The sequence below is a fragment of the Mauremys mutica genome, chromosome 1, assembly GCF_020497125.1.
Source record: "Mauremys mutica isolate MM-2020 ecotype Southern chromosome 1, ASM2049712v1, whole genome shotgun sequence".
In the NCBI taxonomy this organism is placed as follows: Eukaryota; Metazoa; Chordata; order Testudines; family Geoemydidae; genus Mauremys; species Mauremys mutica.
The window spans coordinates 51312777-51330702 of NC_059072.1; the positions used below are offsets into that span (position 1 = coordinate 51312777).

Below are 17926 nucleotides of genomic sequence, written 5' to 3' on the forward strand. Positions count from 1 at the left end.
AATCCATGCAACAAACCTCAATGCCAACTCTGCCCACATATCTACACCATCACAGGACCTAACCAGATCAGCCACACTATCACCGGTTCATTCACCTGCACGTCCACCAATGTAATACACACCATCATATGCCAGCAATGCCCCTCTGCTATGTACATTGGCCAAACTGGACAGTCTCTACGGAAAAGGATAAATGGACACAAATCAGATATTAGGAATGGCAATATACAGAAACCTGTAGGAGAACACTTCAACCTCCCTGGCCACACAATAGCAGATCTTAAGGTGGCCATCCTGCAGCAAAAAAACTTCAGGACCAGACTTCAAAGAGAAACTGCCGAGCTTCAGTTCATCTGCAAATTTGACACCATCAGCTCAGGATTAAACAAAGACTGTGAATGGCTTGCCAACTACAAAAGCAGTTTCTCCTCCCTTGGTTTTCACACCTCAACTGCTAGAAGAGGGCCTCATCCTTCCTGATTGAACTAACCTCGTTATCTCCAGCTTGCTTCTTGCTTGCATATATATACCTGCCCCTGGAAATTTCCACTACCTGCATCCGACGAAGTGGGTATTCACCCACGAAAGCTCATGCTACAAAACTTCTGTTAGTCTATAAGGTGCCACAGGACTCTTTGCTGCTTTTACAGTCTATTTATTGATTCTGCTGCATTGTGTGCTGTTTGCTGCTGCTTGCTGCTCTGTGAGTTCTGGTCAGTCAGCATGGTTCTGTGTCAGATCTCTTCAGCAGCCTCTTAGAACTTTCTCTCCAGCAGTTCTTCTCACTGGCTCCCAATTGACCAACTGCCTGCCAGCACACACTGTCTTTTATACTGTCAGACCTCTCCTGAGCATGCTCGCTATCAAACATTACCTCATCCCTGTTTATTGCATATGCTCACTGGTACCAGAAAATGCAGTGCCAAATCAGTCCAGGCTGGAGCTGTTTGATCTCTCCCTACCCTACTATTGCACATAATTGCTAAGCATTATCTCATTCTGCACAGGCTCACTTGCATTGTTTTACCTCAGAGCCATGATTCCTCATCTGACCTTATGCCCATGCTCCAGATCTAGCTTACTTTGTGGCCATACCCAGTGGCGAGCTGGATCCGGTTTGCACGAACCGGTTGTTAAATTTAGAAGCCGGTTTAGAACCAGTTGTTAAAGGGGTGGGCAAACTCTCTGCAGCTCCTGCCACTTTGAGCGGCATGGTAAGGGGGTGGGGCTGTGAGCTCCAGCGGGCCACGCAGCATCCATACACGCTGCCCTGAGCAGCCTGGTAAGGGGGCCGGGACGGGGCTGGGAGGAGGGGTTGGATAAGGGGCAGGGAGCGGTTGGAGGGGGTGGAGGTTCTGGGAGGGGCGGTTAGGGGATGAGGAACGGGGGCAGGGGGGTTGGGTCAAGGCAGTCAGGGACAGGGAGTGGGGTGAGTTGGGTAGGGGGTGGGGTCCTGGGGGGAAGTTAGGGTGGGGGGTCTTGTGAGGCGGTGGTCAGGGGACAAGGAGCGGGGGGGGTTGATGGGTTGCGGGTTCTGAGGGGGGGGCAGTCGGGGGCAAGATGTGGGTGGGGGGCTGTTTTAGGAGGCATGTGGGGCTTGTACTCACTGGGCAGTTCCCTACCGGGTCTTCGGCGGCACGTCCTTCACTCACTCCGGGTCTTCGGCGGCACCGAAGGACCTACAGCCGACATGACGCCGAAGACCCGGAGCGATTGAAGGACTCGCCGTCGAAGTGCCACTCAAAAACTGGTAGGGAACCGGTTCTTAAGATTTTGGCAGCTCATCACTGGCCATACCTTATTTTATATAACTTTAGCTACTGGGCCTGCTCACCCCATAGATACTTTATGGCCATACCTCATTCTACTCTCAGCTCTGGTCATGTGAGTTACAAAGTCCAAGGGTAAGTGATCTGCAGTTTACAGTTTGTGAAGTGACTCCTGCTTATTGAAGAGGGAAGCCAGTGACACAAAATGGAGGTTAGGAGTACAAAATGGAGTTCAGAATTTCTTTGGTATCAATGGTACTAAATTTGCCCAGTTCTCCAGGCTCTACATGGTGGTCGTCTCTTGATGGTCACTTATGACCATGTCTGATACTAGTTTTTTTGCGTTTCTTAACTTTCCTTCAATGACAGACATCTCTTGGATGGCATCAGACTGTCTTTACCTGGTTTCTTAAAAGGTTGTGCTATTCCCCTTGCTACTAGCAGGGAGACCTAGTTTCAGTTCCTGACTTTACCACTAACCAGTGGTGAGACTTTAAGCAAGGCATTTGACTTCACCTCTTTGAGCTTCAGTTTCCCCAACTGTAAAATGAGCAGAATGCTACTTACATTATTTGTAAAGCATTGTATAAGAGATAAATGTTGTTCACACCTTGCGGCAATCTTGATTAATGAGTGGATACGAGGGAAATCTGCTTAAATAACCCAGTGTCTACATATTACACCCAATTCCTCCCAACCCTGATGCTAAAAGACAACCCACCTTAGGGTGACCGGGTAGCAAATGTGAAAAATTGGGATGCAGGGGGTTATAGGTGCCAATATAAGACTTAATATATAGGGATGGTCTTGATCATATTGAGACATCTGATTGGGACATCTGATCACCCTAACCCACCTAGACTGGACTAAAACCCATTCAGGAGACATCTCACACTACAGCAGGGGTCTCAAACTCAAATGACCCCGAGGGCCGCATGAGGACTAGTGCATTGGCCCGAGGGCCGCATCACTGACACGCCCCCTTGCTGCCCCTGGCCCCACCCCCAATCCACCCCTTCCATGAGGCCCCGCCCCTGCCCTGTCTCTTCTCCACCTCCTCCCCTAAGCGCGCGCAGTTTTAATAAATATATACACTCAGTAATGCACCTCACTCAAAGGACAAAACACGCACTTAGATTTACTGCCTAAGGCTCTGGGAGGGAGTTTGGGTGGGGGAGGGGGTCTGGATGCAGGCTCTGTGCTCGATGCAGGCTCCAGGCTGCGGCAGGGGGTGGGGGTGCAGGCTTTGGGACGGAGTTTGGGGATAGGAGGGCTGTGGGGCTGAGAGCGAGGGGTACATGATGCAGGAGGGGGCTCAGGGCTAGGGAAGAGGGTTGGGCTGTGGGGTGAGGGCTGTGGATGAGGGGTTCATGATGCGAGGGGGCTCAGGGCTAGGGAAGAGGGTTGGGCTGTGGGGTGAGGGCTGTGGGTGAGGGGTTCATGATGCGAGGGGGCTCAGGGCTAGGGAAGAGGTTTGGAGTGTGGGGTGAGGGCTGTGGATGAGGGGTTCATGATGTGGGGGCGCTCAGGGCTGGGGCAGAGGATTAGGGTGCGGGGGGATGAGGGGTTCATGATGTGGGGGCGCTCAGGGCTGGGGCAGAGGATTAGGGTGCGGGGGGATGAGGGGTTCATGATGTGGGGGTGCTCAGGGCTGGGGCAGAGGATTAGGGTGCAGGGGGATGAGGGGTTCATGATGTGGGGGTGCTCAGGGCTGGGGCTGAGGAGTAGGGTGCGGGGGGAATGAGGGCTCTGGCTGGGGCTGAGGGTTTGGGGTTGGAGAGGCTCAGGGTAAGGGAAGCCTGCCTTGCCAGTACTGGCGGAGGGCAGGCACTAGGACCCTGCACCCTAATCCTCTGCCCCAGCCAGAGCCCTCGTCCCCCGCACCCTAATCCTCTGCCCCAGCCCTGAGCGCCCCCACATCATGAACCCCTCATCCCTGCCCCAGCCAGAGCCCTCATCCCGCACCCTAATCCTCTGCCCCAGCCAGAGCCCTCATCCCGCACCCTAATCCTCTGCCCCAGCCCTGAGCCCTGAGCGCCCCCACCTCATGAACCCCCAGCCAGAGCCCTCATCCCCCCGCACCCTAATCCTCTGCCCCAGCCCTGAGCGCTTCCCTTCCCCCCCCCCCAGCCCGGCCCCGGCGGGTCCCGCTTCCCTTCCCCCGGCCCGGCCCCGGCGGGTCCCGCTTTCCCCCCCCCCTTACCCGAGCGCGTCTCCGGCGGTCCCGCTCAGAGCCGCGTGGCGAGGGGGCGGGGCTTGGAGCTCCACGCCGAGCGCAGCGCTCAGCCCAGAGCTCCCAGCCCCGCCCCCTCCCCACGCGGCTCGGATCGGGGCGGGGCTCAGGGGCTCAGCCGGAGACTCGGCGCTCTATGCGCCGAGGCTCCAGGAGAGGGGCGGAGGCGGGAGCCTCCGCTTTTCTCTTGGGGGCCCCTGCGGAGCTCCCCTGGGGAGCTCCGCGGGCCGCAGGGAAGAGCTCCGCGGGCCGCATGCGGCCCGCGGGCCGCATGTTTGAGACCCCTGCACTACAGAGTGCTATTCCATGTAACAGAATGACAGTTGGGTCAGTATTACTTTACATGGGACAGCTCTTGCTCTCTTTCTGTTGTTGTTTGTTTTTTGTTTCTTTTCTTCTCAGCCACATCCTACTGGACCCAAAGAATCTCACACATAGAGTCACGTTTATGCAGATGTGTTCGGGAGAGAATTGTTATAATCATTGTTTCTGGTGACTCCTCCAACATGCTAAGCTAGAGGTGGGCAAACTACGGCCCGCAGGCCACATCCGGCCTGCAGGCCCGTCTTGCCCGGCCCCTGAGCTCCCAGTCAGGGAGGCTAGCCCCCGGCCCTTCCCCCACTATTCCCCCGTCCTTTGCAGAGTTACACCACTGCGCGGTCCTGCCGAGTAGAGTGGCAGAATGTCTGGCTCCGGCCGGCGCGTCAGCCAGACATGCTGCTCTGCATGCTCTGCTTGGCGTGGTAAGGGGGCCGGGGCTGGGGGATTGTATAAGGGATGGGGGGCTCCAGGGGGAAGTCAGGAGACAGGGAGCAGGGTGCGGTTGAATGGGATGGAGGTTCGGGGGTGGGGGGACGGTCAGGGGATGGGGAACAGGGTGGGTTAGATAGGCTTGGGGTCCCGGGGGCCTGTCGAGGGCAGGGGTTTGGATGGGGTTGGGGTCCTAGGGGCGGTTAGGGGTGGGGGGTCCCCGGAGGGGGCAGTTAGGGGAGAAGGAGCAGGGGGGGTTGGATGGGTCAGAGGTCCTGAGGGAGGCAGTCAGGGGGTGGGAAGTGGGAGGGGGCAGATAGGGGGCATGGGCCAGGCTGTTTGGGGAGGCACAGCCTTCCCTACCCAGCCCTCCATACAGTTTTGCAACCCCAATGTGGCCCTCAGGCCAAGAAGTTTGCCCACCCTTGTGCTAAGCACTTGGGCAAACACAAAAATGATGGTCCTCCTTCTCTCTCTAAAATATATATATGTTCTGATACCACTACAGTGACAGGCACAGTATAAAAGAGGGTAGATGTGGTGTTTGCTCAAACCCTTCCTTTGACAGAATTGTGGCCAAATTTGATCATCTTCCTTCTACCTTAGTGTCAAAAAGCACTATTTGGCCCTTGGTCAACAAGTGTCCCTTGTATCTTTCTGCCTATATTTTAAGGTTCTGTCTGTCTGTCTTGCACGCTCTTGGAAACATCCATCTGGATCTAAACTCTCTTCCCAGTAGTTTTTGATTAACCAGTAGGAATTTTTCACAAAAATTTGAACCTCATCTCCTCCAAACCTGGGTTACTAGAAGTTAAGGCTCCAGATTTTTAAAGATGATCATATGATTGTTTTTTGAAAAACGTATGAGGCTAATAGTGTAACAAGTATACACCTAGTTTTGTTTTAAAACCTTTAAAAAGAAGGCTAGATGTACACATATGAGAACAATAGCAAGGTAGCACACATTTAGAAGAACATGGTGTTTAAAAAGGTGTGATCACCTTTTTAAAAAAACTGGAGCCCTAACTTTTTGGAAGATGTGCTTCAAACACAAGTTACAGGGCTCAATGCGTGAGTAAGTGGGTGAAATACTATGGTCTGTGTTATACAGGATAAGACTAGAGATCCAATAGCCCCTTCTGGCCTTAAAAAATCTATTAAACAAAAACTTCTACTAAGTTGGATAGATAAATCCAGTGCTAAAGAGTTTTTTTTAATCAGAAAATACCACTATGCTAATCATGAGTGATATTTCCAGTGTAGTTTTTCCTCCTGCAATTGATAGCAAATCAAGGGTGAGCTGGCTCTTTTATTTGAGGTAAAACCTATCCAGAAGTTCTTTCTCTTAAGAAACTTCCCATCAAAGTGAAAACGCTTTTCTTTTGTCACTGTTATACTTGAGAATAATTGTAAAAAATATTGTTGAGTCTTATAATAGAATTAATTTGGTCCTTGCTGTGCTGTTAAGTTTTTCAAAGTGGTTGTATAGTAGCTAAGATCTCAACTAGAGATAATTGGTACAGTTGACTTAATTATGTGATTGGCTATGGAGACCCACAATTAATAGTCATATTTTATTTTTAAAATGTTACTAAAACACTAGGAGAGAAGAGGTTTAGTTTTCATTAGTAAATAAATGATTATTTGCTAATAGAGTTGTAGTGGGTATATAGCAAAAATTACATGTCTGGTGTGTAACAACCTCATTAAGGCACACAGTTACTTGTAGCATGGAAAAAGAAAGAATAATACAAGCTAAATAGCTTATAAATGCAATGGAAAGGAATGTGCAATGTGTCAAAATCCAAAATGACAACAAAATCACAGATAAACAATGCTGCTGACAACACTATGAGGATTAAAGAGTGCCTCGGTCAAAAGAAATTGCTTTTTTCTGTAAAGTGACATTGTTTGGACTTTATAATGCAATAAAATTGAATGTGAACAAGATAAATACAGCCAAGTGTGAGGGCTGAAGTCCATGCTAAGAAAAATGATACCTGGCAAGGCTGGAAAATACTGTCATTCAGAAGTGTATAAAGTGCTGTTCTCTCTCCCTCCGCCCCACCCCAATTAGTATTCCAGTGACAGTGTCCCAAGTACAGAGTTAAAACCTGCTCTTCAGAAGGGAAAAATAGAGTTTGAAATGTTTTTTTTATCCAGATGACATGAGGTCATTTGATGGGCTTTTGTGTTATAAATATTTTACTCTGGGAGATAGGTGTGATGCTTCCTTGCTATTAGTGAGAATACAATACTTACTCATTTGCTGTGCTTGGCCTTCTTGGATAATCTTTACTGCTTGAATGAGAGTAAACATGGAATTTGAAGGGGAAAAACAGTGTCAGTAGCCAAATTTCTCAGCATCAGCTTAACACCAACCACATGGAATTTCACAGCTACTGTGTCTCTGCTGTTTAATCGCATGTTCCCCTTGAATGACTCTGTTAAGTGATAGAGTAAGGAATAATATTGCACTGTAACTCCCAGGCCAATCTTACGTTCCTTTCTTTCTAGAGTGCTTCCAATTTAGGCCTGATCTACATTAAATTGGCTTAAGTATGTTCTTCAGGGGTGTGACCCTGAGCAGTGTAGTTAAGCTAACCTAACCCCCAGTGTAGACAGCACTAGGTTGATGGAAGAATTCTGCTGTTGATCTAGTTACAGTCTCTCAGGGAGGTGGATTACCTACGCCAATGGGAGAACCCCTCCTGATGGGATAGGTAGTGTTCAAGTGGTTTGCTGGCCTGTCTTCCCTGGACAATAAAGGACTAACATGCCATCCAACTCTCTTTCAGGCTCCTCCCTCAGTGTACAGTTTATTAATTCAAATAAAAATCTAGCAAGCTAACACAAAACAAAGTTATTCCCCAACCATCACAAGCTGCAGGGACTCAGAGGCCTTTCACTCCAGAACTGTCTTCTCCTGTTCCAGGGCCTGCCACATCAGCCAATCTCCCTCCTGTAGCGCGCGCGCGCTCTCTCTCTCTCTCTCTTAACTGAACCACTTCCTGGCTTTTATAATCACATGATCAGTCTGACTTGGGAGGTAGGTAATGGATCAGTAACAGGTCAGGCTGGGCCCAGCATCCCTAAAAGGGCCAGCCACCCTGTGACATGGTTCATCCCACATAACGTCTCCTTCAATATGAAGGGTTCCAAGAAGGCCATAGTCTCTTAGGGCTTTCTGCAGCCTTATCCAAAAGAAAAAGATAAGGAGTGGCTTGCTCCAGCCAGCCCCGGGGAAAACCATCTGGTGTGTGTATATATAATATAACCTGTCCCAATTACTACTTATTTCTCACCCAGTCACTTGGAGGGCCCTTTGATTTGTATCTGAGCCTTTTCTTCTGGGTTCTCATGAAGAAGTTCCCTTCCCTCACCCTTCCACCCCTTTAGTCTCCTGTTCTCTAAATGTAAAGGTATATGTTATTGAGCCAGGTGGCCGCCATGAGTTTTATTTAGCCACTTTACTGCCTTCAAGTTGCATCAGGTCTCTGCACTCATTTGCATCTAGCTCACCTCAGAAATCTCTGAGACTTTTGCATAGGCTACAGTGATGCCTGCTGTTATGGAGGAGATTGATCACAGGCAGACTTTCCTGCTGATGAGCTTCATCAACATGCCTACAGGCTCCAGAGGCTGTTTGAGTGTTCAGGCCTGTAAGGAATGTTGTTTTATCTCTATTTCAGGAACAAATATAAACCAAGAAATTTGTCTTTCACAAGCTCAGCAGGATCAAAATGCTGACTTCATCAGTAGTGTCAGACGTCTAAGTGAAGTAAAAGGCTTCAAAAAAACAAATATACTTGCCAGCATGAGAGTCACGGTGGGTAGAATTTCACTATTGGGAACACTGTTGATGCATGTTGAATTATGCCATATGTGATGTTGTAGGCTGGCATCCATTCCTTTTGGGTTAACAATTGAAGCAGGAATTCTACACTTGATATTATGCTAGAGACAGCGGGGACTCATTAGTTGGGGGAATCAGAGGGAAAAGTTGGTAAAAATTCTGGCGATAAGCAAAAATCTTGAGGGAACTGACCAAACCATTGTGCAAGGGGCTTTCTCTTGTCCTTGAAGTTCCTGAAAATGCTTTGATTGAAAGGAAAAATGAATTGGTGTATATGAGTGAACAGAGTAGTCTAACAGTGTTTGAAAAATAAGGAATTGATGCGCTGTGTCTCATACCTTCTCAGTTTTACAAAATGGATATAGGTATTTAGGCATGCAACTTTCACTGGCCAGATCCACCGCACAGGTACAGGGTGGGTATAATTTGTATATAGCTCTGCACTTATGGGGTTAAGATGTGCCAGAGAGAGGGTGGGGGAGATTCACTTGGCAAAGAAGCTATGTAGAGTCCGGTTAAGACTTAATAGAAGCTCTGCTGCAGAGAAATGCTGAACTATTGCATTTCCAGGCCAGATTGGCCCTGACCTCTCCTGTATGAGCCTTGTCTTCTCTTGGTCTGTTGACTTTAATGGACATCAGGTGCTAACCTCTTACAGCTGGAGAGGTCAGCACTTAGTGTATGGGTTAGAGAACAGCCTTTCCTTCTCTCTCTCCTTCCACCAGCACATGTGAAAAATTCTCCTGTCTAGTTCAGAAGTGAGACAAAAACTGACTGACTGCAGTTTATTTGATTGCAGCACTCTGAATTTTGCATCCTGGTTAGAATGGTCTCTAGAACAACTTTTTATGTTTGCTTTTAACTGATTCCAGCTAGAAACATCCATTGTGTTTATATCCGTCAGTATTTTAGCCAAGAATCTGACCGAAGATGATAACCTTGCTGAATTAAAGTAATGAAAGAGGGCGGAGGAGGGGGTACTCTAGTCTCAGCTGTGTATTTGTGCATGTGCCAGATTTAGTGCAAAACTCATCTCTATGGGTAGCCAGTGCTACACTAGCATGAGGGACTAGGGGTGGGGAAGATACCATTCAGCTTTTTCAGACAATCAGATGACAGATTTTGGACAAAGCTAATGACTTTGCCTGCATATTATTTTCAAGTCCTGACTGCTGATTAGGGTTGCCAACTTTCTAATTGCACAGAACTGAACACCCTTGCCCTGCCCCTTCTCCGAGGCCCCACTCCATCCCCGCTCCCTCTGTTGCTCCTCCTCCCCCACCCTCACTCACTTTCACTGGGCTGGGGCAGGGGGTTGGGGTGTGGGAGGGTGTCATAAACAGATAGTTAAGGGTTAAGGTCTGTTTTACCTGTAAAGGGTTAACATGTAGTACCTGGTGACCACCTGACCAGAGGACCAATCAGAGATAAGATTTTTTCAAATCTCTGTGGAGGGAAGCCTTTGTCTGTGTGAGAACTGTTTTTGGATCTAACAGAGGACAGTCATGTCTCCAAGTTCTCCTGGAGTAGTTTCTACTAATTAATAGTGAGTATTAATTAGAAAGGCGAATTAGTCTTATGATTTGATTTCTACATTTGCAATTGTGTGTTTGCTAAAGGAAATGCTTTATTCCTGTTTGCTGATATTGCTTTTACTGAGAAAAGGGGGAGAGGGGATTCTCTCCAGAGATTGATAAGGTTATACCCTATGAGTGTCCAGCTTGGGCTCATAGAGATTCTGTATTTTCTTTTTATTCTTTAATAAATTCTTTTCTATTAAGGACTTGTTGGTCTTTCCTTGGGTGGATTCTCAGGGAAAGGGGAGGGGGAGGTATCCCTCTGTAGTTGGATCCCGGTATCTCTCCTAGGAAAAGGGAGGGGGGAGGAAGCAGGGGGAATGGTTTGTTTCTCCTGGGTGTGAGAACTCCATGGATTTGGGGCTCTTGCAATCCCCTAGGATTTTGGGGAAGGACTGTGTCTCAATTCACATTTCCTAATTGAGTGGTGGCAGCGAGAAGGAACCCCACCCTAAGGGTTAGGGTGGTGGCAGAATACCTGCGGGTCCCCATCTTTGAACCCACAAGCTCAAAGTGGGGGTGAGATCCCATAGGACATGGTGGCAGAATACATGCGGGTCCTCACTTTGAAACCGCCCAGTTTCAAGTGAGGGTAGACTCTGACAGAGGGGCTGTGGGCTCCAGAGTCCAGGGTGAGGCATGGGTTGAGGGGTTTAGGATGCAGGAGGGGGATCACGGCTGGGGCAGGGGATTGGAGTGTGGAAAGGGGTGAGGGGTGCAGGCTCCAGGGGCAGCGCTTACCTGAGGTGTCTCCCAGTCAGTGGCGCAGTGGGGAAAAGGCAGGCTCCCTGCCTGCCAGCCCTGGCTTCATGTGGCTCCCAGAAGCAGCCGGCATGTCTGGCTCCTAGGTGGAGGGGCTGGGGGGGTTCCCGGCCAATGGGAGCTGTGGAGACAGCACTTGGGGCGTGAGAAGCGTGGCCACCCCTGCACCTAGGAGCCGGCCAAGCTGGCTGCTTCCAGTAGCTGCACGGAGCCAGGGCAGGCAGGAAGCCTGCCTTAGCCCTGCTGCGCTGCAACCGGGCGTTTAGCGGCCCTGTCAGCAGTTCTGACCGGAGCGGCTAGGGTCCCTTTTCGACCGGGTGTTCCGGTCAAAAACAGGGTGCCTGGCAACTCTACAGCTGATACAACCTTCTTTTTTATAGTATTTTAAGTGGTTTGAAGTATTTGTGTGAGCAGATTCTCATCATTCAAAGCGAATATCAGTTCAATATATTATTATTTATTAAAATAACACAGTTTAAGGTTTGATCCTATAGAAACTTCTGATAATAAGAATGTAATAATTCTGAGTAGGTAAATATTTGTAGGATTGGGCCCTTATTTTGTAAAGAGTCTTCCAGACACATTCTCTGAGTGCCTTATAGAGCTGAATACAGTTTTAATAGTTGGGCCCTGATCCCGCAAATGGATCTGTGTGGATCCCTGCATGTCTGGTGATCTACCCATGTGGATCCAGTTGCAGGATCAGTATCTTAAAAGCAGACCAGGAGAGAAATGAAGAGGTGCAATGGAAAAGAAAGAACAGAATCTTTTCATGTGACTTGAATATGTGGAGCAGGGTGGGCAAATTCACATGGGATTTCTGAGAGTTATTTGAGAAACCAAAAGGCTAGTTAAACGTGGTAAATGAAATCAAACCCTAGCAACAGAGCAATCAGTCAAATAGCCACAGTATGTGTTAATATAGCAGGGGCATAACAATTTTTTAATAGAAGCAGCAAAGAATCCTGTGGCACCTTATAGACTAACAGAAGTTTTGCAGCATGAGCTTTCGTGGGTGAATACCCACTTCTTCGGATGCACTGCTTGCATCCGAAGAAGTGGGTATTCACCCACGAAAGCTCATGCTGCAAAACTTCTGTTAGTCTATAAGGTGCCACAGGATTCTTTGCTGCTTCTACAGAACCAGACTAACACGGCTACCCCTCTGATACAATTTTTTAATAGACCACAAGCAAAACCCAGTCCTGCTTCAAATCCATCAATCGCTTCTCCAACACAGAGCCGCTTAGTCTATAAGGTGTGTGTTAGTCTATAAGGTGCCACAGGATTCTTTGCTGCTTCTCCAACACAGAGCCGCTTCCTCCAGCCTAAAGAGGCCCCCAGACAGACACAAGGAACTAGTCACTTTGCCTTAACACAATTTCTCACCAAATCAGTTTTTTAACACCCACTGCCTCATCAGTCTCAAATATCTTTCAACTGCTCCATTTGCTCCTCTTCTAGGGGAGGCAGTGTTTTTTGGATAGGACACTGAACTGGGTTCTGTTCCCAACTCTACCACAGCCTGCTGTGTGCTTGTGTCTGCCTCTGTTTTCCCTCCCACCTTTTGTCCTTCTCTGTTAAGAGGTTTGGGGCAGGGACTATCTCTTACTCTAAAGTGTGGCCCCTGGTCTGTGCTACGAAAATACAACTAATCTCTGCCAGGTTGCTGCTGCCACCACCATTGCATCTCTTGTCATCTGTAGTTGCATGTACACATGCTCACAAAGCTAACTTTGGACTCGTGCAATGCTGCGGTTCCAGGTCCATGCTTCCTTTCTCCATTCCCTACAAACAGAGCCGGAGGAGGGCGAGGAAGCAGAAGAACTTGCAACTAAGATCACAGGGAGAGGAGGTAGCTTCAGCCTCCAGTGGAGGGAAGTAGTGGTGCATGGGCAGGCAGCAGATGTTCAGTATGGTAGATGTCCCTCTGCTGTGCCAAGCCACCAAAGGCCATGAGAGGTGACTGAGCCAGAGTTACACTCCCCCAGGCTACAGCATTGAAAAGTAGGGCACAATATAGTCACCAGAGGTATGTAAGGCTATGGCTACACTTGCACTTCAAAGCGCTCCCGCGGCAGCACTTTGAAGCGCTAAGTGTAGTCAGGTTTCAGAGTAGCAGCCATGTTAGTCTGTATCCGCAAAAAAAACAGGAGTACTTGTGGCACCTTAAAGACTAACAAATTTATTTTAGCATGAGCTTTCGTGAGCTAAAGCTCACTTGTAGTCAAAACGCCAACGCCGGGAGAGAGCTCTCCCAGCGCTGTCCGTACTCCACCTCCCTGTGGGGAATAATGTACAGCGCTGGGAGCCGCGCTCCCAGCGCTGGGGCTTTGACCACACTGGCGCTTTACAGTGCCGCAATTTGCAGCGCTGGAGAGGGTGTGTTTTCACACCCTGCTGCAGCGCTGCAAATTTGCAAGTGTAGCCATGGCCTTAGTGTAGGTAAAGTGGTATTTGGGGGATTTCTTTTTTGGAGGTTGAGGTGCACATGTAGTAAGAGGGAAGCCTTTTAACGGTGTGAAGACACAGCAAAGAAGTTCTTTTCTTTTCTTTTCTTTTCTTTTCCCCTTAAGTGATGACTTTAACTGAAACCTAAAGAAGTTTTGTGGCTTTGGTGTTTGTATCCCAATTGCATTATTTTTGTCAGTGCAGACTCATGATTTTCTCAGACCACACACACACACACACACACACACACACAAAAACATTGGAAATGACAGCAGATGCTTCTTCTCACAAACTTCTTAGAATCAATTTTAGGAAATCTATTTGGTTTCTCACACAGTTTATGAAGTGAAAGTTGCAACATCAACTGACTCCCCAACAAAAAGCAAAGGCTTTACTTGTCAGCTAGAGCCCAGCCCTTACAGGCTTAGAAGGAAGAGGGATGGTAAACTTCCTTCCTCTATTTTCCCTGGTGCATGAGACAAGGACCATCTGCAGCAAATATATTGCAATGCACAAGAGAGGCTGACACTTTGTGTGTGGTGTTCTCATCAGAAACGAAACAGCATATTTTGCAAGTGATTTTTTTTTAGGTTTCTTCAAAATGCTTAGCAGCTTTTTTGTTGCATTTTATTTCCTTAAAATATTGAAAGTTCGCTCTCTATCAAATGTGCCTTACTTAAGTTTCAAAGTACTGACTGCAGTTAAAAAACTATGAATTTTTAGCTACTTTACAAAATCATATGGCAAATTCCTGCCACAAAAAGCTTATATGCAGCAAGGGAAGAAAGGATTGGAAAGAAAGGATGATGCATTAAAGCTGTACCATGGATTGGTCAAGATTCTTGTGTCCCTGCCTCAAGACATTGAGCACCACCTTGGCATAATCCTTGCGAGAGTCTACTCTTTAGGGATGAACCCAAGTGCTCTTTCCACAAATGCCTTCACTGTAGCCTGCTTTTATATATCCACCACAAACATAGAACATTAAGTAGTAACCAATTCTAAATGACTGAGAGAATACTATAAATGTAGAAAACAACGCTAAACTTTTTAAAAGCAGATTGACTTTTCTGTGTGTAATAGTTTGGGGATTTTTGTGCTTTACTTTAAATTCTCTGTCTCTCTGCAATGCACTTTTAGTTTCCTTTGAACAGTGCTGCTAGGAACACACACTGGTTGTATTGAATCTGACCTTGATGCAAGACCTCTGTTAGAATTCTGCCAGTATTCTGGGAATGGAACAGGCAAATGTGCTGGCTCAGTAGGACAGGTGGCGGCCTCCTTTCTTCTCCCTGATACTTTACAGAATAACCCTTTGCCAGATGTATCAAGGTACAATTTTGTTCCATCTGTGTTCCAAAAAGATTTCTGTTTTTTTCTCCACTGCATGTTAGTTTTAGTTGTTACTTTTCCTGAAAAGTTTCTAATGTTAAAACTTACCTTTGGAAAAATGAGATCTATTAAAAAAATTAAGTGTTTCTCCCCTACCCCAAGAATGTATCACATCCAAGAAATTTAGTGTCAAACAAAATCAGCCACAATAATAGAACAAAACAAAAATGTGACCGGATATGTTGGTTTTCGAAGAGCAAATTACAGTCAGTACTATTTGTTACTGTTACACTGAAAGTGAAAAGATCGGTATATTGCTGCAGTTATTGTCTTTGAGTTAATTCCAATCAGTTTCTGATTTTTATTTCAACTACATTGTAAATGCAGAGTCACTTTTGGTAGCCTTCATAACCTAAGGACACTTCTATTAAACAAGTGCCATTGACGGAATGGTCCTTGTCATTCTAGGGGAGGTTTTCAAAAGCAACAAAAGGATTCAGGAGCACAAGTTCCATTGATTCTCAGGGGAACTGATGTTCCTAAATCCCTTAGGTGCTTTTTGAAATATCCTCCCTACTTAATGATTTTGTTAGCCCCACATCTTTACAAAAGAATTAGTTGAAAAATAAATACTCAACTCATTTGCTTATGGATGATTTAACTATCATTAGCAAATTATTCTCTTACTCAAATATTTATATTAACCTTCTTCCTCTTGCAAAAATGACAATTGTTTGAGTTGTTATAGCTCTTTTCCTTGTAATAGACCTAAACTAGGATAGTCTATATTTCATTGGAGGAAGACAGGCGATATAAAATCACTAAATTAAACTTCAGTATATTAATTACATTTCTAAAAATAATAAATAAAAATATATATGCTTAACTATTGTTCATAGTGCTACAAGTTCAGGCTGTGTGGTATGTGGTAACCTTCTGGGCTTGCTTTGTTAGGCACCTAGACTCACAGGCTGTTTACAAGTGGGAGAAATTATGGCCCTTGGGAGCCATATAACTCAGTGACTCTGAGAGCATTAGAATTCTTTAAAGAGAAATTTGGCAAGAATTTAAACTTTAGAAGTGAGATTGGGTGTTCTATCTGTGCAAAGGCCACAAAGCATACAACGTGTCCCTGCAGCAATCCAGCATGTAGGGTTCTGAAAGACCTCATTCTGTGGCAGGTACTTGTGTATATCCAACTTCCACTGAATCCCATGAGTTGTGTGCAAAGTTGAGGGTGGAATATGTAATAATATGCTATTTTGACACAAGCAAGTTTCTTTCAAAAGTTTTAGTCTCAGTATCTCTGTGTGGAGGGCAGAATTTTTGAAACTGATGCTGTTTTAGCCACTGAAAACTTGAACCTTTTGTTTTTCCCTGAGACAATTACAACAACAAGAAAAAAGTCCCTCTTAAATTTCTGGTGTGTGAAATTATACAAGCAAATAGTTTTCTGAATTACCCAGTTAATTCCATTAATGTTCCACACCAGTCTTGGTCATATACCGAAACGACAGTTTAACACTGATTAATTCAATATTTGTATGTTTCATTTTACCTTTGATTTTCTTCCTTACAATACAGAACGTAACTAATCTGAAATGAAACAGAGTATTTCTTTTGTTTTTACAAATACTTTGGAACTTTGTTGGCTACAGAGTTGGGTAATTCTTGTTAGCTGATATTTAGTGCTGGGGACAGGTCTTGTATGACATTTTAAAATGGGCATGAGATTAAAATAAAATGTTTCCCTAGGCTAAACTATTACTACTTGATGTATCTGTTCTAAAAGAGTTTATCATGCTGCTTCAGAATCCAAACCTGAGACTTTTAGGTTAAGACTCAGAAATGGATTTTAAATTCTAGTGGTTGTTTACAGCTAATTGCTTCTGAAGATAAGTGCAACAAGATCACAAGGCCGGACAGTACATTATATCCTAATTGGACGTATTCATTGCCTACAGGGAATCAGACAAATAAGTGTAGTTGAGAGGCTGTAAAACGGACACTTAATTTGCAGTTGGGATTTAGAGATTATTGCAGTTCTTTGGCTGGGGTAGTAGCTCATCTATGTACGTGTGGTTTCCTTTTTCCTTTAGTGTAGGTATCTTTGTTTCGTCTGCCTCTCTGACTTTCGATTCTTTTCTACACATGTTAAGATTCATGTCATATGACTACTATTCTTGTAAGTAGCCTTCTGAAATGCCCCACCAGTCAATTGATCCAGTAGCATATTCTGGTTTAGCTGTATCCTAATACCGGTATGTTTCTTGTGGTTGCAAAATCAAGCCCCAAAAGATTATTAGCAGTTCAGGGAATCAAATCACATTCTCCTAATGTTAATAAGCTAGTATCACAACTGGCTTGATCTTATTTGGCATGTTAATTCAGGACCTAGAATCCTGTGTGCATAGGGTGATCAGGAGCCCAACTGATATCTGCTGTGTGAATGAACATCTAATTTATGATTTCTGGATAATTGGGTTTTCTCGCTATTTGGCTTTTGATTTGACTTTTGGATTTTGATCACATTTTATTTTGTCAGGCTTTTTAAAAAACTGTAAATATCATACTAAGGGCTAAATTGTGTTTATCTGAATAGCATCGCCCAGGAGTAGCCCTGGGAGAGGCACTGAGATTCTGAGGTACAATTTCTTCCCTGTTTCTTGTGAGGGGAAGTACTTCACTGTATCCCTTCCCATGCCAACCCCCTTATACTTGGCCAGATATTCTAGGGTGTGTGGGGGGAGGAGGAGGGACCTAGCCCACTTGCTCATATCAGAGAGCAGGGTCTGTACTCCACACCAGACCTGGACCCACAGTCCAGGTGGAACTTATTCACTGCCGCAAAGGGGTGAGGTGTCATAACTCCCCACCTCAATCAAGTAAGACATGGGTGCTGTCATGTTGCATCTGTGAATATACTTCGAAGTTTTTTTGTTTTTTTTTAAATCCACGATAGAGAATACAGTCCTCTTTGATGTTGTGCTTCACAAAATGTTACTTGCTTCAAAATGTGCATCTGACACATCAACTTTGCAGGGCTTGAGAATTTAACAAACACAGTATTAGCTGGAGGATTACCTGATAGCTAAAGGTAGAGGCTTAAGACAATGAAGGGCAGAGGTCTATTAGCTAGGTCCAGGGACAACCCACTGGTGAGAAGCTGTACTCTCTTGATAAGAGTAGGTACTAA

General features: G+C 46.1%; 1 protein-coding gene across 2 annotated transcripts in view; it reads left to right on the forward strand.

Moving 5' to 3' along the window:
- DOCK4 (dedicator of cytokinesis 4) overlaps positions 1–17926 on the forward strand; it is a 428604-nt gene that overhangs the window by 127735 nt on the left and 282943 nt on the right. The gene's annotated exons all lie outside the window — the stretch shown is intronic.